Raw genomic sequence first — 27223 nt, forward strand, 5'->3', positions numbered from 1 at the left:
GCGTTTTTTATCAGCGCATATGTATTCAAATCGTGCGTTTTATTTTTGTTATTCACGCAAAAAGTTGTACGTTATAGCATCCACAGCTATTTCTCGTCACGAGCAAAATATCGTGAATATTCGCGATACGCCAGACGTCGAAAAGCTCTAAGGTCAGCTAGCGAGTAACCAGCGAATCGCGATATGATAGTACAAAATAAATCTGCGTCATCAAATCACGTCCAAGGATTTCAAAATCGAACATCGATAAAAATAATAATACTTAATACCACTAATAATACTTAATAATAATAATTTCCTATTAAACGAAAAAATGAACTTTCTTTAAAACTTATTTTAAAAAGTTTTACATCAGCAAGTACGCGCGCATATTCACGTGAAATCATGGGATTACATAAATTAAACATATATACAGCGTGAAACAAAGCATAAAACGTGGTTCTCCGAAAGTCAGTGGCCAGCAAAATATTATGTATAGTTATGCAAGAAGCGAGTGCGGAGAGTATTTTCGCGATTCTCGTAAATGTGCCGGTATCAAAAGTATGACTCACTGTCGCGATGCATGAATAGTCGCGCGTGTAGACGTAGTTGTGTGACTTGCCTATATCTCGATCCCTCAATGTCCTTGCACGTAATCTTCCGCTAAAAGACACCGATATAAATTGTTTAAGAACGTTTAGCGACTGTGTGAGTCACGTCGCTCTACACTGGAAAACTTTGCGTAACAATGCCAGCGCGTCTGCTCCCGATCGCTAAGCGAAGATCAGACTGTTTTGCATAAGGCCATTCGCGCAGATGTTCTTAAATGGGATCTTAAACATGATTTTTATGATGAAATACCGCAAATTTTCGCCGCAAGAAATTTACGAGTTATTCGAAAACGTATATAACGTCGTAGAAACAGAAAAAGAGAGACAGATGCAGTTTTATCATTTATGTGTGAATTTTTATAGATAATATATTTAATTCTATAACAAGGCTTTAAAATATCAGCGGCAAAAATATGGAAATATCTAATTAAAATATTTTATATCAGAATTGCATTATTTAAAGGAATTTTTTCAAAATCATCACGCAAAGCACCTTGCGACGTCGTGAGCTATAACTATTTTTAGTTTATGTAAATTTAGTCCCGCGGATAATGTCTTTGAAAAAGCTTTTAGCGTATATATACACAATAAATTTAAGATGTAGCAAATTGTTGGCACAAAGAAATAAAATCGCGTAAAAAAAAAAGAAATATTTCGCTGTTATCCTTAAGAACCTTAACAAATTCGGCCTGTAATATTTTTGTCTCCGACATATCTTTATGCTTTTTATCCTCACGATAAACTCGCTAAAATAAAACCGTACGTTGCGCAATATTTTTTATTAGATAAGAAAATATACGAAATGGATCGATCTCCATCAAACGGGCTCATAAAAACCATCGAGCATAAAAGCTCCCTAAAATCGTTCATCCCCAGCACAGTAGGTTGCGTAATTTTTACGACGCCTACTTGGCCAAGGAGCTTACACTGTTTGGGGAGTATCGAATAAATCGATACACAAACTGTTCATTCCTTTGTTTGTCGGGCGAATCTTTCATTAGAATTAAGATCGGAAGTTCTGGGGTTCCTTGTTTACGCTACGAAACACAGATAAATCTTCTCTATTGATGCTGAGTAAATGTTTTTCATTAACGACCAGTGAATACGCAATGAGAAGAAAATCTAAATAAATTATTAATAGATCTGCATGGAAAAACATGGTTGTAAATTTGCTTTTATTTGCGAACATTTTTTTTCCATGTAATATTGCGATATAAATTGAAATGGACGTGTAATGGACGATTGTGCTAGATTGCGCTAGATTATGCTGGAGCCTATTAATATTAAAAGAAAAAACATTAAGTATAAACATGCATTTGTCTCTGTAATCTGAATTATTCAACGGACACTTGAATGATTTGCATTTTATCGAAACGCGTGATATGGGTCAAGCATGATATCACTTCATATCGCGTCTTTTGTCTCGATGTCAATCAAGATATTTCGGAAATTCCACATCACGTCACGCGTTGTCATTAAATTGATAAATTGTGTAGAATTAATAATTATGTAGGAATATATAATATATCGCGTAATACGTAGAAGAATACAGGCCGGGGCGAATGTCAGGGAATAAAATGAGAGAGAATCAAATATATGGGGAATAATATTGGAGTCAAGTTAGAAGAAATCTAGAGATTGGTGCGGCAATTGTTTTAATACCGCCATTTACGTAACATATGTGACATGATAGAACGCTTACTTCGCAGATTAAGAGACTTTCGCAATTTGGGAACCGCTGTCGTGGCGTGAAGCGTGCACATGACAGACGTGCACGTGGCGGAGACACGCGCGCGCGAGGGAAAGTAATGCTGCAGAAGAGAGCCGCGTAGCCATTTCGGGGTTTTCCGGAAGCAGTCAGGGAGGCGAGAGAGAGAGAGAGAGAGAGAGAGAGAGAAGGGAGGGTCGGCGCAATTTTCGACGTTGCCGTCGGAAAACGCGGTCGGTTCGTCTCTTTGTTACGACCGCAATAACGTCACGCTACGCCGAGAGAGCCTCGTATAGACTCACGGCCCGGCTATTTACTGGAATCGTAAAAACGCGAACAAAGGTTCGTTAGCGCTAGTCTGCTGTCTCCTTTTACGCGCGTTACGTAAGGGGGCAGGACAGCGCGGGGAAAGAGGGCGGTATCGTGAGCGAGGGCGACGGATAAACGGATCCTCGCGTTTTCATGCGACGCGAGACTTCCTCTTTGAAATAAAAAAAAAAAAATCCAAATGAATCGTCTATTTGGTGCCTCTTCTTTTTATTTAACGGAGAAAAGAAAGCCACTGCTGATAGACCCCCGTAATGAGCGCGCCGCTTTGTTTCCTCTCGTTCGGCGAGAAAGAACGCGAGCGCTATTGATAACCAGATCCACCAGACAGATCATCACGAATTAACTCGCGAGTTTCTTCGCAGGACAAATTATTTATTTAGGAAGTTCCCACACAAAGAAAAAGATATATAGATTCGAGATTAAGTGATTTAATTCGTGGTTAATTCACGGATCAAATAAAAAACCCCTGGGGAGAAAAATCAATATGGGTGAATCATTCTGTACGATGTCTCATGCATTTGGCTTTGTACTGTTATCGCGGCAATAATCGTTTTTTATAGAGAGTCGCGCACGTTCGCACGACAATCTTTATTTTCTCCGTTAATAACGAGCTCCATTCTCGTTCCCATTTGAGACAATGGACGCTTATTTTGTGGGTTGTCACGTTCATAAAAGATCGAAGTAACCACGAGCTCGGAAAAAAATACAAGACGATTACAACATAGCCGTAAAAGTACAATAAAACGTTCGCGAAAGCGTGAAATTGCTCAAATCGACGCTCCTCCCTGGATTCGTTAAGCGCAACGATTAAAATAAGGAAAATCAAAACTGGTTTACCGCTTGCAATTATGTACGGCGCAAGATCGTTGCATCAATTTTACGCCGCGATGCATAGTTAGCTGCAGGTGCAACGATCTGACACATATACTGATATGATTCACCCATGACTAATACAAAAAGAAGAAGCGATAAGTCCATTGAACGGAGAAAGACAATAGAATCATGTTTACGCACATTATTTACACTCGATTTTTACAACCAATATTTACGATAAAGCAACTCATGCCTTATCAATTCGAGAGCGTCGGATTTATTGTATTTTTTTTCAGATTATTTTATAGCTTTTTAGAATGCAAAGAGATACGTTAGGTCAGGAATAAAACGTCGCGGCCTGAACTGGCGTGAATTAACTGAGGATCTAGTCGTCACGTCGCAAAACGAAGCCTGCAGTGTCGGTTATGCCCGTTACCGTCAGTCAAAGTGTTAAATGATGGATTCTCCTCAGTTCTCGAGACGAGAGGTATTGTTCGGAGAAAGTGTAACATCGCATGTTACTCCGCACTGAAGAGATCTCACAGCCTTCCGCTCTCTTACACCAAGGGGGCGTAGCTCAGATGGTAGAGCGCTCGCTTAGCATGCGAGAGGTACCGGGATCGATACCCGGCGCCTCCAGAACTCCTTTTGCCGACTGGAAAAGCAAACTGAGAACCGTGCAAGAGGTATAAAAAAAAATCCCTATCGTATAAACGACAAGATTTTTTTTATCCTATTGCATGAACATTTAAAACGTTTTCGACTGGAAAAGCAAAGTAAGCATGCAACAGATACAAAAAACGATACAAAAGATATAAAAAAATCTCTATTACATAAAAGTCAAGATTTTTTTTATCCTGTTGCATAAATATTTAAAACATTTTCGACTGGAAGAGCAAATAAACGCAAAAGATATAAAAAAAAATATATAAAAAAGTCCCTATCGCATGAAAGCCAAGATTTTTTTTTTAATATTCTGCTGTATGAACATTTAAAACGTTTTCGATAACAAGCGAGAATAAGTTCCCGCAATTTTGGATATCGTCGTAACGAAGACGATAATCTGATCGCCGGTGAATGGCACAATTCGAATTTCCTCCTGCAAAGCCGAAGAGAGGTGTGTGTGTGTACGCGCAGAGGTACCGTAGCGCAGAGAGATGCAGTAACGGTACAATATAATTCCACGAGATTGCGGGCATCACCGACCACATTGCAGGTACGCGATCCACGGATGTGATTCCCTCCGGCGAACTTTTACAACAATGCATACGCCGGCCTGATAAAGCGGGGAGATATCCGTGTCAACTCGATGCGCTGGGCTGCCGATCGTTTTCACTCGCGCGCTTTAACGAAAACGTCCGACAACATTTCTTGTTGTGCGCCGAACGTATATACTACATATTATCGTCGTATCTCTATTGACGACAGAAGTCGCGAGGATGAACGTCGAAAATAAACGTGATTCTTGGTGCACATTCGCGTGAGACAAAAAGCGTTATCGCCTCTCAATATTTCGCTCAATCATCCTGATCGTACGATACATCTCCCGCTTATCGCGCTTACAAAATTAACATAATCAACAATTCATAACAATTCAAATTAGACATTCAACAAAATTAAAAAAAAATTCAAGATGACGCAAAAATTAAAAAAAAATTAAACGAATATATTTCTGGAAGTTACTATAAATTTAAAAATTACAATTAAATTTTGGAATACGATGAGAAAGATGACGCGACGATATAAATCGCCGTTCAACGTGACATTTAGTTTTAAAATTCTTTTTGTCGGAGACACTGTCTGAGTGTATGTGACGGCGGTCACCGTGTCATTGCATAATGTTGCCAGAATTGCAAGTAGGGCTTTGTCACGGTGTTTACGAGCAGCGGCGGGCGATTTCCGACAAAAGTCCTCGGAAAAAAACCGAGAGATTTGCGATTGTCCTGATTGCATCGACGCGACGACGCCTCAATACACGAATGGGGGATGTTCCGATCGAAGATAATTTTTCAATGTAGTCGCAGTCTATCCAAGTCTATCTAATGTATCTTGACGGGCCGGCTCTTAAATAACTGCTTGCATAACGTTACGCGTATACACACCTCGCGAGCTAGCAGGTATCTATAATCTGTTTACGATCGTCTCCCGACGGTTTAATTGCTGCACTTCGGCTCCGATAATGAGCCGCAGCATTGTTGTGACACCTGATAATATAATTTGCAGATAAACGCGAAGACGAGCAGTCAGGCTGCCTGCTTGTGCAGCGTTACTTTGGAATGCAACTGTGCAAACTCCGCGCGAATCTACGATCGTTCGCTTTATGCACGCACTCTCCACCGTAAATTACCTAACATTTTCAGAATTTTAATACGGACGTTCGTTTACGTTCCAAATGAACTAAGAATCGAGAAATTTCTGCCATACGTTTTACGAAACACGATTGCTGAAAACTGAAAATGATTTATCTATATTAACAAAATTTCATTAAACGTTACATTTTTCGTAAGTTCGTAATTTCGCTTTGCTGACGCATTTTAGTAATTATATTTTTAATTCTTTGTAAAATTGAAAAATTGAAAAATAAATTCCTTTATTTATTTACAGTCCTGAAATGTATTTTGCTGTGAACTTTATTCTATTTTCATATCAATTACAATTAAAAGATTATTCGTATTTAGATACCTTCTTGCAAAAAAAGTTTAGATTGTTATTAAATGCATCTATTATGAAGCGTTCTGTACAAAGATCATATGCATATTGCGTATCAAGTTTTTAAAAACATGTTAGTGCATGTTGCAATAATCCAAGCAGTTAAATATGCGTTGCAGCGAAAAAAGAAGAAATAATCGCCCCCAAATTATGTGGAAAACACGATAAGCAGTTTGGTCGTAGGCCAGGCTCGAGTGACGCAAATCGGACTGCACACGATGCTCGAAAAACAGGGTGTGTCGCGATATAATGTCATAACTTTAAGATTCAATATTCGCAAAGTGACGCCAGGTAAAAATCGCGAATGTGAGTCTCAAACGTTACGGAGACAGATATATTTTTGAATCTAAGAAAAAAAACAAAGCAATTACGAGCAATGTGAGATAAAATAATGATCTTAACAGGCCTAACTGATAAAGAGCTACGTTCTCACCGAGCATTTAGCGATAAATATGGTTGTCTGATTCTCACATCTCACGTTGTTATTGAATGCGATATTAATGGCAAACAAACAAGGCATACAGCATAGCGTTAAATGTGCGGGCTCTGTTATCAGTTATGCGTTTATATCGATTAATACCACTGTATGTACAATGGCTCCTGTTTTGAAGAATCTACGAGCATTACGTAATTCCGTAAATTACCCGAAGCCCGATGTTTTCACATAACGTGTTTAACGTGGAATCGCCGCGGGAATTGGATAGCTAAAATCGCGAGACACTTTGTGCGAAGGCGAGAAAAAGGAGAAGACCGTCGCCGCACCTTGCAACTCGATTAACAAACGCCCCGGAGTTATCTGCACGTCGCTTCGAGGTTTCCACTCGCGCAATTCGGCGCAAACAAGCGCCTCGCGAGTCTGTAAACAGAGACCCCGAGAAAGAGAAAGAGATAGAAAGGGAGAGAGAAGCTGAGTGAGAGAGAGGGGGGGAGGGGGAGAGAGAGGAAGAGAGAGAGAGAGAGAGAGATATTGAGCAGCAAAGCAGAGAAGGCGGAAGAAAAGGAGGAAAAGTTGGCGGAGGAGTTTGCGTTGTCAAGTTTTCCGGGCTTTATTTTCCGCGCTCCGCCGGCGAAACTCCCAGGAATTTCACTCGTACCATTTTCTTCCGACAATGCCGCCCATGCCGCTTGCGCAAAAGGCTGGTTAACGAGAAAACTTGCGTTCTCTCCCCCGGGGAAGCAGGGTGTAGGGGGAAGGTTCGCCAACAAAATCCTCGACGAGCTTTCTGTTGTTCGTTTATCATAGTTATGTCAGTCTACCCGAATTATCAAACACCGAAAATTATACATATATGTAAATATAAATATATAACTTTCGATATTGTACACATGATTCTTCTACGGCAATACGCAATTTTTTAGACGTTTATTCACACGTCAGAAGATTGTTTAATAGTCAATAAACCGGCATTGCCCCAAGCATATTTTTTTCGTGATTACTGAAAAATAAGCTAAGAAAAACGGTTGTTTTTTAATGATGAGATAATTTTATGCTAAATCAAAGGGGTTCGGAATTAAAGCACCATTTTTTTTAGACATATAACGATAAAATCCTGAAGCAAGATTAAGAAAAAAATTCTAGACTATTCGAAGCGTTTGTAGATGAAAGAAAATGGAGCAACCCTTGGCGACGCCCTAAGTAAAAGTCGTCGTCGAAATCGGCGGACAATCAAACCGGCAGTCGCGATTTCCACGTTGCGACAACGAGACGCTGTGTAGCGCATCCTAATCGTCGTATTTCTTTCCCCCTCGTATGCGCGCGTACGCTTTTGCTTCCGAAGCGCGCGGGGCATCATCGGCGAATCAATGGCGGGCGGCTCGTAACAGCGGCTCTCCGACTTTTATGCGCCGATAAATTAAGGGAAACTCGCCTGAGAAGAACGCGTCAGAGTGTACGGGACGAGGGGGAGAAAAGTCGGATACGCATCTCCGTGTGTCTTTTCCGTGGAAGCGTGAAGAACGCGGGGTGACGAGAACGTCAGCGGTTGGATGTTGGGTCGTAAAACCGGAGCTGTATCAACAATGTATTTTTCTTTCCCCCTCGCCGAAAGGGCCGCGCCCGGCCCGGCCCGGTTCCCCCTCGGCCGGCGCGCGATCAATGATCTATCGCGATCACACAGCCGCGCGCGGACGAATTTTATATCGCGATAAATTAGTCGAATTGCGCGCGCGGAGCCGAGGGTATCCGCACGAAATTAAATCGGGCCTCGTACTATATTCCGTTGAGCTATAAAACCTACGGACGAAAATGTCTCTAGGGATTTATATGTATATAGCTTATAAGAGAGAGAGGCATATACGTGCGTTTTATAGGCTCTATCTAGCCGGCGTATAGGAGGGCTGTCGCGTTAAATTATAAATTCGGTCAAACAATGGCAACGATAAAGTCGCCGAGAAATTATATTGCTCCGAGATTCGGCGAGATTAGAAATTTATTTCTACTTCTAATCGTGCGAGACACATACGCGCTCTGTCGCAGATTTATCGGACGTTTCTTCGGTCGGATAAAAATAAAATAGTATATAAAGAATACTATGAAACTTAAAGAAACGTTAATTTTAAATATTGACGAAAGAAATGTACTCAATAAGGGAAATCCTACAACTGTAGAATGATTCACATAAAAATGACGTATGGCACACACTCGAGTAATCTTTCGTAATCGCATAGACCATAAAATCGATCTTGGTAAAAAATCCAGGAGCATATAGAATTACCTCGATGCAACGATAAACCCTGCGCGGTATTATCCACTCAAGAAATCATCGTGGGACTCGAGCGACAGGGATAGATTTTATTTTCTGACAGATTAGTACCTGCATTACGACAGACAGAGAGAGAAGAAAGGAAATCGAGGGACCGGTTAGGTAAAATCTTGGGAGCGTCCCTTCGCCGGGCCCGGCCGGGGCGACGAAGGACGAAGTCAAGCACCTTGAAGCAGGGCGAGGACGGGAGAACGTGATGGTCGCTCATGTGTCAACGGTGTAATAAGGGTCTCCCGAAAAGCGGGGGGGACGCGTCCGAAATTGCGTACCTCGCGCTGGTAATAACACCCCGGCAGCCAACCTCGAAAAGGAATTTAATCGGTCTGCTTTCGTTTACGGCGCATAAAAACCGGAGGGAACCGGCCGTCGTCTTACGATTCGCGTTACGCTTCCGAATGTAAACAGGCGAGCATCGTAGCACTTCCCGGCCAAGGAGAGACACGTTGATAAATAAGTTTCATTGTTCCGTCAGGCCCCCCGATTATTCTCGCTACGCATGAGTCGCACGAGCAATACATTGTCGCTTAATGTTTGACATTGATGACAGCTTCGCGCGAGGGTTCGGAGCAAATTTAGAATCCACCTAAGAAAAAAATTTTTAAATAGAAAAAATTTTAAGACTGTATTTTTATGTCGCGAGTTAATTTTAAACTATTCGCCGTCTCTATTTGCAAGATCTTTTCTAGAAAATATTTTCTTTGTTCACCGCTGAAGATAAGAAGCTATTCCGGGATTATTGTTCCTTTATGTTGATCCGACTCCACTCTTATCTTCGATACGATTTATAAATCAGCAGTGGTCGATGACAAATAACAGAATCAACCTGCTATCGTCAATTCTTCTTTCTCCAAGGAAATAACACGTTCCCGTAGAGTTGCTAAAAGCTCGCGTTAAACAGCGCCGGGAGAGTATCAAAATAAACAGCTAGCTCTAGCTACATCGTGAAAAGATCTCCCCATATATCAATCCGAACCGAGAAAAACCCGACATCACGCTCGAGAGCACTTCCACCTCGATGTTGAGTTGAACGAATAAACGTCAACGTGAATACGCGGTATGCGACGTAAAAGCCGCGTGATTTCCACCTCTAGCGTAAGTTGAGCTGCGAAAAAAAGAAAGCGAGAGAGAGAGAGAGAGAGAGAGAGAGAGAGGAAAAAATAAATTCAATGTCCAATACGACCACCATGCAGCCACCCTTCGTTTCCGTTCCTTTGTGCGCGGCAGAGATCGCGTTAGGCATGGTAGCGCGCGCGACGTTTTCCTCCTCGTACGAAAAACATAAAGAGCGCTTACCAAGCCCTGTAAGGGCGCGGCCTGAGTCGTGACTGGCACATGTTACGCGATATACGCCGGGGAGGGTGGCACGCAAGGAAAAATCAAGAACCAAGGGGGGAAAATTGTTTGCAGATGAATAAGGCATCCTGTCGAAGTCTCTCGCTGCATCGCGATAATGACGCCGGATAAGAATGCAGCGGGAGCTGCATTGGCGCACGTCGCCGAGGTAGTTGGCCGCGTAAGGTTAACAGTATTTCAAGTATCTAGACAATAATCCGTAATGAAGCGAACGGCGGAGGCTGCGACGAATGCGAATAATTTCGCGCGGCGCTCTCGAAGAACGCCCGACGTCCATGTGCATTTCCGGCATTTACGGTCTCGAATCGGGCTCGCTCTCGAGGCGCTCGACTGAATCCCGTCATCGTTTTCCTCCACAAGCCCTCTAATTATCTGAACGACTACGATTAAGGACAGTTAACCGCAGACACGCCTGGCCTTTCCATTCCCTTTGCCCATTCTCTCTCGTCGAAGCAGCGAGAGAGAACATTGTTCCAACGTAGTGTCTCTTATCTTCTTCATCAAAGTCCATAATCTACTTCTCTTCCGAAATTTCAATTGGATCTTTTCAATATTCAACTTTAGGTACTTCCATAATTTAAATTTTGAATTAAATGCCGTTCGGAAGCAAATGAAGATTAAAGTTTCATTATTTCGTCGCACTTCTGAAACTTGATTTATAGATTTTGAACCATTCACAATGCAGAAACAATCGCTATTATGGTATTTTAACGAAGTAAAACATCTTTCGGCTATATGCCAAGAGATTGGTGGCAACGCGCCGAATTCTGGACACTACAATGAGCAGTTGAATCAACGCGGCCTTGCGTTTGCGTGGTTCATAGAATTTCGGATATGCTAATTATGGGATAGGTACCAAGGTTTCGTTGAGTAATATCCGATTCAGCGCGTAGAACAGAAAAGAGAAGAGGAGAGGAAGAAACAGCGGCGCGGCGAAGAGTGCGGAATCATTGTCGAAGATCGGTAAACAAGCCTGGTTTATCGGTGGTCTGATGCAACGCGGAAGTGCGTTTCATCACTCGCGTCAAATGGAGCGTACAACAACATGGATAGATTACTCGGTAACTGTCGCGTTTTTCCGAACTAAAAGCCAGATAATGATCCGGCAATACGGGCTGAGACACCCTCTAAAGTCCCTTTGTTCTCAGGAGCTGACGGTGACTCACTCGAGTATTGACGATAAGAACGGGTGAATTAAATCTCCTTGCGCGATAAGGTTGCGTGAATACACGTTTTCAACCCTGCATGTTTGCGCGCGCATGTATGTCTATGTATGTGTAAGTATCGTTTGGAAAAACGATACTTCGATATGGAACAGTCATTCTGTCAACGGATCTGATCTTCCTTTGTGTTATATTTTTCCAGAATATTTTAATTTAAATTTCAAAGCACATATCAAAGCGTGAATCAGCTAAGTAATATATCTTTTAAGAAATGGGGAGCAAGATAAATGTGTTGATAGCTAGCTTGTATGAAATATACGTTACGGTACAGCGAAAGAGAACACTTTGAGTTCAACGTGCTCTATAAAGAGTTCCCTCCCTTTCTTTTCTATAACAGAATGTATACGTGTCAGAGAAACTTGATACTTTTGAGAGAATAGCGATCGATTCAAAAACTTTTATTGATAGCGTAGCATATAAACAAAAATTGAACTTTGTATTTTTAACGTGTATTATATAGTATTTAATGGATAGAGAGTCAACAAAAATACACTACATATTTCTTCGCGTAATCGCCGTATGCTAAAAAAAAAAAAAAAAAAAAGAAAAATTCTAACTAAAAGGAAACTCCATGAAATGTTAGAAACGTGAAACTCAGCCTCAAGCTGAAATTGTAATGCAGGCCTGAGGAAAATCGTGATCATTAGACAATTTTTATCTCCCGCGCTTTCTGCTTCTTTTCTTGCCTCTGCCTCTGCCCTTCGAGTAGTTTCCTTCAAAATTCCGCGCAAAGTTCTTGTTCAACGCAAAGTCTTGTCTGTATAAAGTTATTTCTTGTTCTCGTCTCCAAAATGCATAAAGCTGCAGTTAGCTAACGCCGTAAAATAAACTGCGAAACCAACATAAAAAAGTCACTAAGAAAAGGCGAAAGATGCTCTTCAGAATTATCTTTGAACAATGGCCACTTGAAGCTAGAAATAGTTCAATGTCGCGCGTAAATTGACACCTTAAAACGTTTTTGCGATACGCTTATGCACTCGGGTAAAAGTGCAGACTTTAAACGTTTCTTTTTTTTTTAGACATGTGAACCTACTTACCGCGATAATATAATTGCTCGCGATAACGGATGTAAATAGACGATGGAAAATGGACGATCGAAATCAAATTAACGTACCATTATTTATTGCCGCCATTTACCATAATACCGCGACTACTGATGCGATTAGTAATTAACAAACAGTCTTTTTTTCTCGAGAAAAGAATAAGATTCGCACGCGTGTCTGTATGTGTGTGTGCGAAGCGAAACGAGGAGCTATCGAATTAATATCAGGATAATGATTTATGTTAAATGCGCGCGTGCAACTCATTAAATCCACGCGAGCAGACGGGAACCATAACGCTAATTAAATGGAGAATTCCAGGGCGCTGTTGCTAGTACATACGTGTACACGCATGCACCGGCTGCAGTCACACGGAACAAAGAGCCTCTGTGCGAAGGCTCGGGCCGGTAACAGAGAGCAACGAGTCCCCGATTACGAGCGGGAGTGATGATGAAGTCACTCGGCAAAACTGGTCGCCGGCACCCAATAGCTAAACTCGGCAGCGAGCCTTGACGGAAAACGCAATAAAATTAACAGACAATTCTATTCGTGGATCACGCGAGCGCGCTTAGAAATCGCCTCGATCGTCAAGAATCCGCGGTTTACGCGATGAATAATCGACAAAAATATCGTTAAAAAATTCACATTTTCCCGTGTATATACGGCAACTCGCGATAACTGATCGTTCACGCGATAAATTATAAGTAATTGCCATCCAACAATTGCCTTATAAATTAATAGGATTATATAAGGAACAGAGACGGCCGAGATCGCGCGGTTGCAATCATCATCGGAGTGTAGAAAACATTATATAATAAAACATACATTATTCTATTTTTATGACATCACAAGTCATGCTTTTTATATATATGAATAAATCAGTACAGAATTGCATTTTATCAGTATACGTATATATATATATATATATATCGTGTGGTTTATATTTAAATTTATAATATAGGCATTATTACCTTTAGATAACCTTTGCATAAATCTTATTAATTATTCTTAGCTGCCTGTATGTAAATCACATTTGATCTTCAACTTAGATCTCCTCATGACGTTAATCGGTAAAATTACTTTAATAAATAATCAAGAAGTGCTACACACAGAAAAATATCGTTCTATAGCCAAGAAAAGCAATTACTCATTTTATTTTATTTGGTTTGAGTAACAGTTTTCTTTAACAAAGAATATTTTCTTAATATTAGTTTCTTAATATACTCATCATAAATATTAGAAAAGCTTATCATCATGTGCTTAAAAGAAGAATTTATTCTTCTTTCAAGTATATTCCGAAACTTTATCTAAGAAAAGCAACATAAGCTTGATTTGAATATTTACTGATTTTTTAGGTAAAAATATGAAATACTTGGCTGTAGAACGACATTCTTCTAGGTTAGGAGGTTTTCGTGCGCGGTCCGGAGGGGTACAGTTTAGAATATTGAAATTCCTGTCATCAGGTGGACTTGAACCCGGTTCCTCGTGGTTATGAGTCTGATACTTTATCACTAGGCCACATCTCTGATTATATTTTTAGTGCTGCAGTATCTAGTTTTGACAGAAAGTGATTAATTAATTTCAAGTATATTCTGTAAACTTTATCTAAGAAAAGCCACATAAGCTTGATTTGAATATTTACTGATTCTTTAGGTAAGATTATGAAATACTTGAAATCAATAAATTACTTCTGTGAAAACTAGATACTGCAACACTAAGAATATAATCAGAGATGTGGCCTAGTGATAAAGTGTCAAACTCATAACCACGAGGAACCGGGTTCAAGTCCACCTGAAGACAGGAATTTTTATATTCTAAACTGTAAGTACTACCCCTCCGCACCGCGCACGAAAACCTCCTAACCTACATTCCACTTAGGAACTAAAGAATTAAAGAAAATTAAAAAAATAAGAATAATATTAATTGTAATCATCAAGAATACAAATTCTTTTTTGAAGTAAACGATTATTCTAGATGAATAAAATTTTTACTTGATTCAAATAACGGATAAACTTCTCTCAAGAAAATGTAATATCTTTATTGAAGTATATGCTTCTCTTCCGTGGACTCTATATTGTAAGTAAACAAAATGTTCGTATTAATTTAATATTCTTGTTTCAAGTACTAAACTTGCTAAGATCTAGAATATGTTTTGAGTAAATGTGATACTTATGACGACTTTATGGTAGATTTGCTCATATATGAACTTATCAAATACTTGAATCAAGTAATATTAACTTGCAGGTAGTTTATATTTTTCTGTGTGTATATGTGAAGGAGAAGAAAATTTCTTTATTTCGTCTAATCTGGTTGTTTGGTTGTTTTCGAAAAGAAAATCAAAACACAGAATAATTTACTGTTTGTCATCAACAGATAAGAAAGATTAATATTTAAACTGAAAATCATCGAAAGAAAGATGGGTAATTGATTGATTTTTATTCCCGATAACGCGTTCCAAGTGCTGGCGTTCTCCAAGCGACCTCTACCAAGTTAATCTTTCTTCCAACCGTCTTTGAAAATTTCATTCCAGATTCTTTATGCACGAGGAGACAGGAAACAGCTGGGACTCTCTTTAAAGCTAGCATTTTCGAACCTTTTTACAAAGTACTCTCGCATAAAGTAATATTTCATCCGAGCAGAGTTCTGTCAATAATGAAAAGTTTTGTACACGCCAATTCGCAAATAACCGCACGGACAATTCTTCGAGCTTTGCAATATATAGCTTTCCTCGATAATAAACTTTTAATAATACAGCTCCTCATAAGAGTTTATAAATTAGCATTCTATATAGATATTCACTGCCAGTAAAAATCTATACGTCACATACACCATACATTTTCAGCACTGGCAGTGAATATCGAAACGCAGCCATAGAAAACTGATATTTTTTCTCGTTTAATGACAAATGAATATCGTTAAAGTCACTTTCCATGATACCAGATCTTAAATGGATTTGCAGTATTTCCTGTCCTTTCGTTACGCGCGACGAGACGAAGGGAACGTCGACTTTGCTAATGAATCATCGCTATCGCGCGAGCGCGAGATGCTAAAGAATAAAAAAGCGAGGCAACATCCGGATGGAAGAAGATCGCCGGCTTTCCCTGCCGGCTTGAAAACGTTCATTCCTACGACGCGAACCAGAAAAATAATTAATACCTGGAAGCAATATTTTATTTCATTCGCACGGCTGTTACACACCAGCGACCACGCGCGAAGGTCCCCTCGTTAATAGCGGAAGTGTCAAGTCGATTAATCTTGTCGTCGTAACGTAGCCGCGACACTTCCTGCTCTCCGTCCGTGTCGATTTACAGCTTTCATTGTCGAACGAATTGGTTCTAACGTCGGAGGATGACCAGCCAGATGATACGCGCGAGTGAAATATAACATGCCGGTGTGTAACATCGGCCGTCCATGTTTGACAGAATAATCCATAGTTGGATAGTGAAAGTGTCATTTTACGCGAGCACGCCCAATAATAAAAAAAATAAAATAACCTAAAAATGTTGCCACCTCAAAAATCTGCCAATTCAATATTTTCAGAATATGGATACCTACAATTTGTCAGCTATTGCAGTATTCGCGTTTTTTCCCCGGTAATTTCTTAAAAATGAAAACTACAGACATTCCATTTGCGTCGAAAAATACAAGTAATGACAGTGATTTTTGTATTTTAATTAGCAAATTACGTCTAAAGCGATTGTCGAACTACGATTAAATATGTATTCGTTAGGATACGTGGTCAAGGTATATTCCCATCGTAAATAGAATTAACATTTGAGAGCAATTACATTAAAATAATAAGGAAGCGGAATCCCACCCCCTTTCCCTTCCGAAACATAATACGAAATTAATCCACGATTTTTCCACGGTAGACACCAACTTTGCCAGAGTGGAACGCTGGTAATGTGAACCAAAGAGAAGCGAATGCATTTCCCGCTGTCATTTAATTAGTCATGGTTCACACTCGCGCGGATGAGGAGCAGATAAAAGCGACAAGGTTACTTGAAATCCAGTCCGACCAAGCGGACGTCAGTGAGGGTGATTAACAATAGCTAATTAGAATTCTTTCCATGTCCCTTATACTCCCCGCGCGCCGCGCATCAACGATTGCGCGTTGCACACAAAAAAAAGGAGATAAGGGTGAGCTAATTCACGAGTATTTTCCTTTGTTTTCACAAAACACGACCGATAGTCGGCAGATAGTCGTAAACAACAACCGGGAGTCAGAATTTGTGATCGCGGAACTCGTTAATTCCATCAAATCTACGATGCCAGTTTACATAATGCGCATTTGCATATCACCGAGACGGAACGCGTGGGCTATTTTGCCGCGGAGATTTCATGTAGATTCGACCGACTCGGAAAACATCGAATCGGCGATCAATATCGCGAGAACGTATCAGTATGATGAAATATTTGTTCCCTGTTATAAAACACATTCATGCGATACACGCGTGTACATTAAGACACTTTACCTATCTTTTAGCGTCTAGGCGAGCGATTGGATGAACGATTTGCCGCTAAAAATTGAATCGGTACAAAGATACCGAAGACGCTTATCTAATTTTTAGAGACGATCAAGGTTCAATAACCATTTCGATGATTATTCTACATAATTTTACAATTATATAAAAGAGTAGAGTATTGCCAGAGTCAGAAAAATATATAAAGACGCGAAACTAATTTATTTTTTATTTGGTTTTTATCGCGTTCTGCAAAATTTCATAATAACTACAACTTCTTCAGCACAAAGAATTAAAAATAAAGATACAATCATCTCTGATATACATCTATGTGCAGCCCGCAAAATGTGCCAAGTTACTTGAGTAATAAAATATTATTTCAAGAAAATAACAATGTTATTACGTAAAATTATCAAATACAAGCAATTTCAAGATCAAGCCGAAACGCAGGATGCTTTGAAAGCCTCGCGGAAAAAACCACTTCGAACTTGCGTTTCGAGTTACCGACGTCTAGACGTCTAGACCATTAGCAGATTGAATCGATACAAACTATCTCGACAAGGTATTATCCGATTATCCAGCCTCGATAAGCAACGATTCTCTGATAAAAAAAAAAAACGCACGGCATGTGTGTCACATGTCACATTCCTGCATGACATTCGACGATTTTCTGTCCTGTTTAACGAAATTAATATCGCGAATACCGCGTCGCATTTTCTTAATAGCGTTTTAACGAAATGAACACTTATAACGCTATTACCTTAGCGGTTGTGCGCTAATGTTTACGCAGACGTGTCTAAGATATTCACGCCTGGAGCACTTAGAACAAGACAAAGAAAAGTGGGGAAACGAGCGTCACTTACACCGGAGATATAATTATACATCGAACGAAGGCCGAACAGTCAGATAATCGCGCCAGCATTGTACAGCGGTAATCAGCGTGTAATAATATTATACGAGCGGTTAATCGCGGAAGGGAGTCACCCACAGTCGGAACTAGCAATTAGGTCTTTGAACGTTTGTCGTTGACTGTGTTCTGTCGTCAGCAAACGAACGTTTTGCCTGACGAGAAAAAAGAATTTATCAATTACGAATATACTATATATGTGCAATGTGCATTCAATGATATTTCTTTTAGTAACGGTAGTCAATAATGGTCTGTCATATTAATTACATATTAAAGATATTTAAAGAATGCAACAATACATTTTTACATATTTTTAATTAAAGAATGGTTCATTCAACTTAAATCTCATCCTACTTGCGTAAATTTTTAATCTATATTTTACGTCAAATATGTTAATTAACAACGAAATTAATAATCGTTCTGAATTTTTTTTATCTCTCACTCAAATATCAGATGCACAATTAACTTCGACGTGCTTCGCGTGGCGTAATAATTGTGCTTAAAAATAATAAATTGATTCGTTAGTAGATTAAATATAAAATTAGGGAAAATAAGCATGTTTGTACATTATATTACTATTAATTTGCAAACAGAGAAGCTTTGAGAAAGAAAGACGTTTCTCTTTGCGCTGTAATAATAACAAGAATATTTATGCACCTGCCAGAGGAATCCGCGCAGGAATTCTCGGTAAACACTCGCTGACATCTGCTGCTTATTTTTCACCGCGAATTTGTGATGCTTTGCCTCTTACGTCATTGCTCATCGACAATGCTCTCCGCTTGATATATATGCACATATAATATACATGTATTTTGCACAAAACGCTCGCCATGTATTTTGTGGCGAACGTGTTCTCTCCCTCGAGGGATTTTCCATTTATTCTCGCTAACGTTCGCGTAATATCGGATGCTGTTTAAACATCGTTTACTATGTAATTACATTACATTGGATATCCTATAAAAGGTGCACCTGACGGTGTTTCTCCTCGTAAAGTATAAGATTATCTTCCCTGAATGAAAATGTCAAGCCATTAAACAGTCAAGAATTTAATTCGCGCGTAGAACTACTTTAATATTAGTCACCGATAATTCCACGCTTAGTTTCCGCGGTTAAAGTGGCATAAGTTTTAACGAGACTGCGGGATTATTTCAAGATCCATGCGATAAACGATATAATTCCATAAATCACCGCTGCAATGCACGACACGCGCGAAAAGTCATCGATCGTTCACGGGGAATCGGGATCGGGATCGCGCGTGCACCGCATTTGCACACCGCATGCGTATGCATTCGAGTCGGCCGTATCTCATCGCGATTGTATATATACGCTTACGTCTACTCGGCCGCAAAATTAGCCCCGCCGTTCTGCCTCTCGTCCTGGTGTTACCAGGCACATTTGAAACCACCGCGCCGTCGTTCGACTGCCTGCTCCGGGCGTGTCGTTGTCCATGATTTGCAGCAGTCGAACGAATCTCCCGAGAGCGAGCCGTCATTTCGAGTGCTCGAAGGCGCTCGCGATGATCGCGGGCTGCATCGGGAATATTGAGAACCGACAGGCAACGCCTATATATCTTTGAATCAGCGATGTCTCGCGGAGTAGAAAATATCTAATGGATCGTTTTAGTGATATCGACACAGTTAACTATTAAATAATCTATAACGGTAACTATTAAATGATCTATTGCTCTGTCTATATTGCAAATAGTATTATAGAAAAAACTGAGGATCGTGTTTTATAATTCGGAAACACTTTATTACAATAGGGAAAAAAGTACTTTAATAAAACAGCTGGATTTCAAACGCTTTCATAAATCTCTCATTCTCCAAAATAAGAAACAAAATAATAAACGCAATAAGAAAATATAAAAACTCATAAATTTCATATCTATACACTTGTAGCTACGTTTGAAAAAGATGGAATTTTTCCAAAATATATTCCCGTTTTCTCGAGTGTATGACTGTATAGAGAGATTTTTCAATGCTACACATTTTCAATTTCGAACCTTCACATTGACACTGATGTCATTCGCAAACGATAGAGGCCATGAAATTTCAAGATTGGACAAGCGTATGATAGTCGAGAAGACTTTCACATTCGATCGGCATACTTCGATAAACGGAAAATATTTGTCTCATTCTTTCATATGTTCCGTGTATAGAACACGATCCATTGACTTCTGTTCTTTATTCTTGTTACCGATTCTCCGATATTTCCACGTTCATGCGAGCTAGTGACATGAGAAAACATGACGCAAGCCTGGAAGAATTGCAACCAATTGTTGAGAAAAAGCCAAGGAATATTTCGAGTTTCGAGATTTATGAATTAAAATAAAAGAAATAATATGCTAATTAAAAACATTTTTTTATATTATACGCAATCAAGTTTTATAAACATCCGGATTATAGCTAACGTTTTAGCTTAAAGTAATTCTTCGTAGCTGTAATAAATTACGAAAGACGGCGAGGTGAATGCAAAAACGACAGTTTGCAAGCGTTACATATGGGTATTCGTTTCAGTTACTATGGAAATGAACATACGGAAATCAAGCGCGAGATCTCGCCATTGCGCTTCCCCGGAGAAATTTCATCCCGGCGGAAATTTCTCCCTGCCGCGCGAGATACTGGGGAGAGATTGCCATAAGTTCTCGACACGGCGCGGCGCGAAAGCAGGTGCCGTATATAGTATCGGAAAAATACTTTGCGCAAATATACACCGAGCAGTTTGGAAAATCTGGCGCGCGTATGTCCCTGACGTGTCGTCGATTTAAGTTGAGTGCCCACTCGAGAATTTTACTCTCGAGTGCAACTCCCGATAATGAGAATCTCCGGTGGTGAAAAGTGAGAATCGTTTTCCAATCTATCATCAAACAGTTTCACTGCGCACCGGCGCAATCCGATTTTCGCTCAAAGATAAATGGATTTTAAATTTTACCACGAAACAAATTCCCTTTCTTTCTTCGAACCTGGAAAGAATTAGTCTTTTCCGACTTGAAGATTAATTTTCTTATACGCGTGAATTTATTGATCTGATACGAATATCGCAATATCGCCGACAATAGCCATCAAGATTTCGATATTCGATCGTAGCGCGTGTTCGATCGTAATATCATAGGATGAACAGAAAGCATCTTTCCTCGTTTCAATATTCATCACGCGATGAAATCGTTCGCACTAATCCCACGATTCCGACTTCGACTTCGAGTCGAAAAAATTGGTCAAAGGGAATCATGAAATGTCGCTACGTGTCAGAACGTATAAAATAGTGATAATAGAAGTGACGTAAGAAGAAATATACGATTCATATTGTAAATAGATGTTATTGTATATTGATAAAGGCACGGGCATTATTAAGTCACGTTCATACTGTGATAAGCTATTCATATTATGAACGAACAGCTGGTGGCTCAGCAATATTGAAATTATGCAATTGATATAAAAAGATAGAAATTAAACAAATATGTAATTAATAATTTAAATTAATAAACAAATCTAATCATTTAACAGAAGAGCGTAAACATTAAGAGAGACACGCTCGATGTTGATGTAATCAACGCAATCAAATTTAGTCTGTTGATTTATGTATTTGGCATCTTGACTTGGAGTATATTTATGCGAACATATCGGGAGAACCTATGCCAAGAGCTGCATAAAGTCAAAGAGCGGATGATCTGTATTAGATCATCTCTAAACCAACTATAAGACAAGTGGCAGTTGTGAAGTTTCGCAGTGGCGTTTCTGAGTAATCATAATATACAGTAACAGGCGTGCTTGGTTGTTTGTTATTGCGTGCATGTATTGAAATACACACGTTATAATTGCTGCAATACTAAAAACTGCAAAAAATATAGCGTCCAATTAAATATTGATAGAGAAAAATTTCGTTCTAATTTGCGACAAAAAATTTCAACTTATTTATCTCCTTAAGTTATTATCTAATATCTTGATAACATAACCCGATCTGTTCTCTATCGTTTCGCGAGCGTTTCAATGCCGAATGACGCAATCGCTTTTTAAAATATAGTTTCAAATGAAACGGGGTTGCTGGCACTTGACCTATAAATCGCGATCCCGATCTAGGTTACCAAGTATGATGCGGTTTGCCAAAGGTACATGTATGCAAAGTACTTTCATAGTTCGTTTGAATACGCGGTGTCCTTGCCGATGCACTCAGCGCAACAGTACGGTCATCGCAGTTACATCGCAAGATTACATAAAATGAATATTTGGCTGCCATTTTAGACCTTGGCGCAGTAAAGAGAAAAAGACGAAGAAATATATAACAATGCGCGGGCACATACTTATAGAAGAAAGGAGAATACTCGAAAAGCAAGATCTTGCAAAAGAGGAAGGTTTTCTTTACATTAAGAAAGAAGGAATAAAAAACCAGTACGGCGAAAAGAATTGCAAATAGCAAATATAAATAAAAGCGGAACGTGCAGAAAAAAGCGCGTCATAAAAACATCTAAATAAAGTAGAAAGAAAAAAGAGGAAATGAAGCAATTTACTGAAAAAATTCGTTTTGAACAAATAGAACCACGCAACGACATGTATTTAAAAATATAACGAGTTAAAAATAATAATTAAAAATAAAAATAATTATATGGGAACGCGAAAAATAGAAACGAATATGTTGCAGAAATAAAAACGGTTGAGAAGAGAGAACTCGAGAGCTTCAAGAGTCAGTGAGGGCAAAAACAAAAAGAGAAGCGGAAAAAAAAGAAACGAACTCAAGAGAGAGAAGGAGAGGGGGCAAACTCTGAGATGTGTCGGGAAAGAGAGACGATGACGTAACATTGGAAGAGAATAAGTAGTGGCGTAAAGGGAAGGGGAGAAAAGAGGAGAAGGAAAGACGAACATACAGTAAAGCGAGGATAGAGCGAGGTCTAAAGCGAGGAGAGGGGTTCGCATGGCTGCTGGCACCAAGCAGTCTACTACGCGCTCAACTCGGTATTCCCTCGAGCAATGTCAGGCCTCTGCCAGAGAGCCCAAGATTACGACTCGGTACTTGACTCGCTCTTGCGCGAGTACCGCGTGCGTACGTGCATGTGCTCTCGAGTACGAATGTTGAAATGACGAGTGCGCGCGCGAGTACCGGAAAAGTAGGTACTTCGCATGATTTTCGATGGGCAATTTAGCGATAGACAGACTGAACAATTGAAGCTTAGGGCTGCAACCACCGAGATGTTTTTCCATCAAATCATTCCTTAAAACTTTATGAATATAAACGAGTAATCGTAAAAAATTGCAAAAGCTACTTTAGAAATAATTTATTAAAATTTAAAAAAATTGAGAAAAATTGGAATATAAATTGGAAAATAATTTATTAGAATTAAAAATATTGAAATTAATTTATAAAAAAAATTATTTCTTGCTCTACTAATTAAAGAATTACATTAATTATGCTAAGTATAAATATAAGTAAATAATTACATTAATTCCGCTAAGTATAAATATAATTACATTTTACTTTGATAATTTGAATATTCTCAAATATAGGAAAGATTGCCGGATTCTGTATTTGTTTTAATTCACCACTGTCGATTCTCCGTTCCAAAAATCGTTGAATTGTAAGCATTTCGTAGATATTTGAAGGAACAAATCGGTTCCTTCTTTGGATTGGAACGGATTAACTTCAAAAGCGAAAGGATTTAATATTGTTGCAATTTAATTTATTGTTATTAACTTAATTATTATTTATATTTATAATATTCAATATTATGCATTTATATATATTACATTTTAATATATACAGTGATGTCATATAACTCGAATTATCATATCTAATATGCGGTTTCAAAGCATATCTGCGAGCATCTCATCATTATTTATAAAGCGATTTTTTCTAGTTTGATGACTTGAAATAGTTTTTTTTTCATATGCTTAAAAAACCTTTATTACATCTCTAATTTATTTCGATATAGAAACAGAACAGATATTCCGTAATTTATAATCATGAAACGACATTCTAATATCTTTTAATAGAAATTAATAGTTTACTTCCCTAAGTTTTTTGTTGTGTTCGTAGAAGATCGCAAATTAAGATCTAATTATTATAATAACGAAAGATATTATAAGCGATATGATAAAATAGAATAAAGTCACACAGAACCGCGATCAAATCATAAAATGACGTCGGTAATTGCGTCAGTTACGCAAAAAAGGAAAAAATGAAGAAATCACTAATTCTTTTCCACGAATTGCCGTCGACAAATTAAAATTACTTCAACGGAAAACGATATCGTTTCGCGAAACGCGTCGTTGAGTCACGATGTTGTTGCATCATCGCTGCAATTATCATTATTCTCGACAACTTATCAATATCATTATGCGCGATAGGAACAAAAACAGTTCGCATTTCGCATCGTTAACTACACGATGCTGTCATCTACTAGAAAAAAGAAATAAATTACTGTAAATATAAAATTACATAAAAATAAAATATTTGGTAAATCATACATACACAGAGAGTAGGCGTAATTTCGCGTGTTTACGTCACGTGATAAAATTATTTTGTTGATTTCTAATTAAGCAGGAAAATATTCCTGGACTTGTGAATCTAGACGCGCATAATATGTTTCACCAAAGACTCTTAAGAATGAACATAAAAGACAAAAGAAAATGAAGAGACGAGGGAGAAAGAAAACGTTTTACTCTCCGAACGGTCGTTAGCGTGCACGGAGGAACGCGCGCGTCGAGAGAATCGCGGAATTAAATAGAAATAGTTTCTTTCGCTCGTCCGGAACGAGAGTAGTTAACGTTTTACGCGCGACGACTTCGGCTCCCGCCACGGCTCATAAAGTCTCCCCCCCCTCTCCCCCTTCCCCCAGACCCCGGGGGATGCAGGTGTCGCCGGAAGCCGTTTTACGAGCCGGCAGGAAAACGTAAATCGGGATACGACCTTCGTTACGAATCCGAGGAAAACGGAATGTTGGAAGGACCATTTCGGGGATCGAACGACCATCACGTGCTTATGGTCGTTCGCTCAACTCTTATTCTCTCGGCGCGACAAAGTCGCAGGCGACAAAAGAAATCGTTAGACTTTACGCCCTTAATTCTACCCGACCCGTTTGATTCTCTCCCTGAAGCCTTTCGCAGCGTATATATACACAGTCTCTCATTGTTATTGTTCTCTGTTGCGTGATGAGATATATTTCGCCAAGGATAATAAAATCAATCACGACAATGGAATTGGAAATTCGATTGCGTTCGATGGTAATTTCGACGAAATCCACACGGAAAAAACAACCATGGTTGAATTAACAAGATGCGTTTTGTTAAGCAATTTTTGGTTGAAATAAACAGAATTTCTGGTTATTGCAATCAAATATTCTGGTACGCAACCAGAATGTTTGGGTATGATACCGTTTAGAATTTGGTTAGTGCATTTGTAGTAATAATATACAAGTATCTGGTTATTATAACTACAAGGGAAGAAGAGCATAGTTGGATTAACGTGACATGTATGTTTAAAGGAGTATTGGTGGAATTAAACATAATTTCTGGTTATCATAATCATACATGTCACGTTAATCCAATAGTTTAGTTCACGCGTGTCCAGTAATAACCAGACAAGTGTCTGGTTATTTTGAAACTGAAGCTCGCGCAAAACTATTTTCTTTTGTCTGAAGAGCGGGGCCGTGTCGGGCTTGGTCGGGAAGCGGGTTTGTCTGACGTGCCGGACCTGGGTGAGGTGAATCAAGCCGGCGTTCTCGCGCCGGTTTCGCGGGATCCGAGCTCGGTCCCGTGCCTTGGCCTCCCGCGGATCTTCCTTGCTGCGAGGCTTCCGTGGCGGCGCGAGCCGTCGTGGTCGTCCTCTTCGGCCGACTCTCTCAACCGCCTCGACGTCCTAACCTCGGAGCGCGATCTTGTTACACGATTGCGTTCGCGGTCATAAAGCGTGATTGCATTTGTGCGATCATCTCTTCGTTTCGTCCGCGTATATCTGTGTCATGTGTGCGAGACTTATTATACAGCTTATTAGTACACTAATAAGGTGGATAAGACGTCGGATTTACAATCAACCAAATGCGCCTGGTTGCCGAAACCAGGATACATCCAATCCAATGTGTCCGGTTACTTCAACCAGAATGCAACTAACCAAATTTGTCTGGTTACTTTAATGAAAATTATGGATCGTTCATTTCTCACCAGACAGTCAGGTTGTTTCAACCAGATTTCCAATTAATTCAACCAAATTTTTTTTTCCGTGCAAGGACGCTCTCTCCCATGACGACAAGTCCGCGGAGACGCGTCCGATACCGTTTTCTGTTTTACGACCGCAACGTCGATCCGAACGCGCGCGCTCGCTGTTGCATCGCGGCATCGACACGGTCGGTGCATCGAGGCATCGAGAGCGAGAACACGCCGCGCGAGCTACTAAATGCATCCAATCGCCGGGAGTGTCTTCTGGGAATCACTCGGGACGCATTTAAATGCCCGCACGCTCGCAAATAAACAGGCATGTCCATTGAATACTGATCGCTGGCCGATAGGATACCCACGCTCGAACACCCGTGATCCTCATGGCGCTGTTACACAATACCGTAGGCGTCTTCGGTTTACCTTTAATTAGACGAGTTGTCTATTCGCGCGATCATAGAGTCGAGAGTCCGTGAGAATCGCCTTATTAAATTGCGAAACTGTGTTGTTTTTCATATACTTCAGCGAAAAAAATGTCAGAAAAACGACGAATTAGTGCAATAGGTAATACTGCAAAAACCTAATAACTTAAAATGTTATTAGATAGTATCGGCTCGTAGGTCAAAGGGCAGATGGGGATGTGTGTGATCGATATTAATTCGCAAAATTATTTTATCCTGGCGGCTGGTTTATTCGATTTCACGAACCAATACACATATTGGCCGTTCATTTTTAAATTATTTATTTTGTTTTACACAATTTATTATATTCAAATGTATGCTTTTTATACAATGTATTATTACACGAGTTTCCTTTTACGAATTATGATTCACAGAAGGGAACGAAACTATCATTTCGATGAGTTCAGGCTTCAATATAAAAGACACGCGAGATGAGAGAATCTCTATGTTTATTCGTGACGATGGAAAGACTTCATTTTCCCGTATTCATACTATTCATAGTATCGGAATTTTTCTTTTTTACTTATAACGAGCCGGCAGCCGTATGGTCATTTGCTGTCCGTGCGTCGGAAAATCAAAATTACACTCGTTTCAGACCTTGCTTTTCAATACGAGCTATTCAAGACTTGAATCCGCCGCCGTAAATTCAATGCTTCCACGATCCGATGCTAGCCCCGCGAGTCTGTTTTTCTCCTTTTCCGTCGCGACTACATAAATGTCGGAATA

General features: G+C 39.6%; 1 protein-coding gene and 1 non-coding gene across 2 annotated transcripts in view; one reads left to right on the forward strand and one right to left on the reverse strand.

Moving 5' to 3' along the window:
• LOC112463098 (sestrin homolog) overlaps positions 1–27223 on the reverse strand; it is a 147549-nt gene that overhangs the window by 39502 nt on the left and 80824 nt on the right. The window lies entirely within an intron of this gene.
• Trnaa-agc lies at positions 4008–4080 on the forward strand. Its single transcript has one exon. It is a non-coding gene; the product is annotated as a tRNA-Ala (tRNA).

The sequence above is a fragment of the Temnothorax curvispinosus genome, unplaced genomic scaffold (assembly GCF_003070985.1).
Source record: "Temnothorax curvispinosus isolate PA1 unplaced genomic scaffold, ASM307098v1 QBEX01013028.1, whole genome shotgun sequence".
Lineage (NCBI taxonomy): Eukaryota > Metazoa > Arthropoda > Insecta > Hymenoptera > Formicidae > Temnothorax > Temnothorax curvispinosus.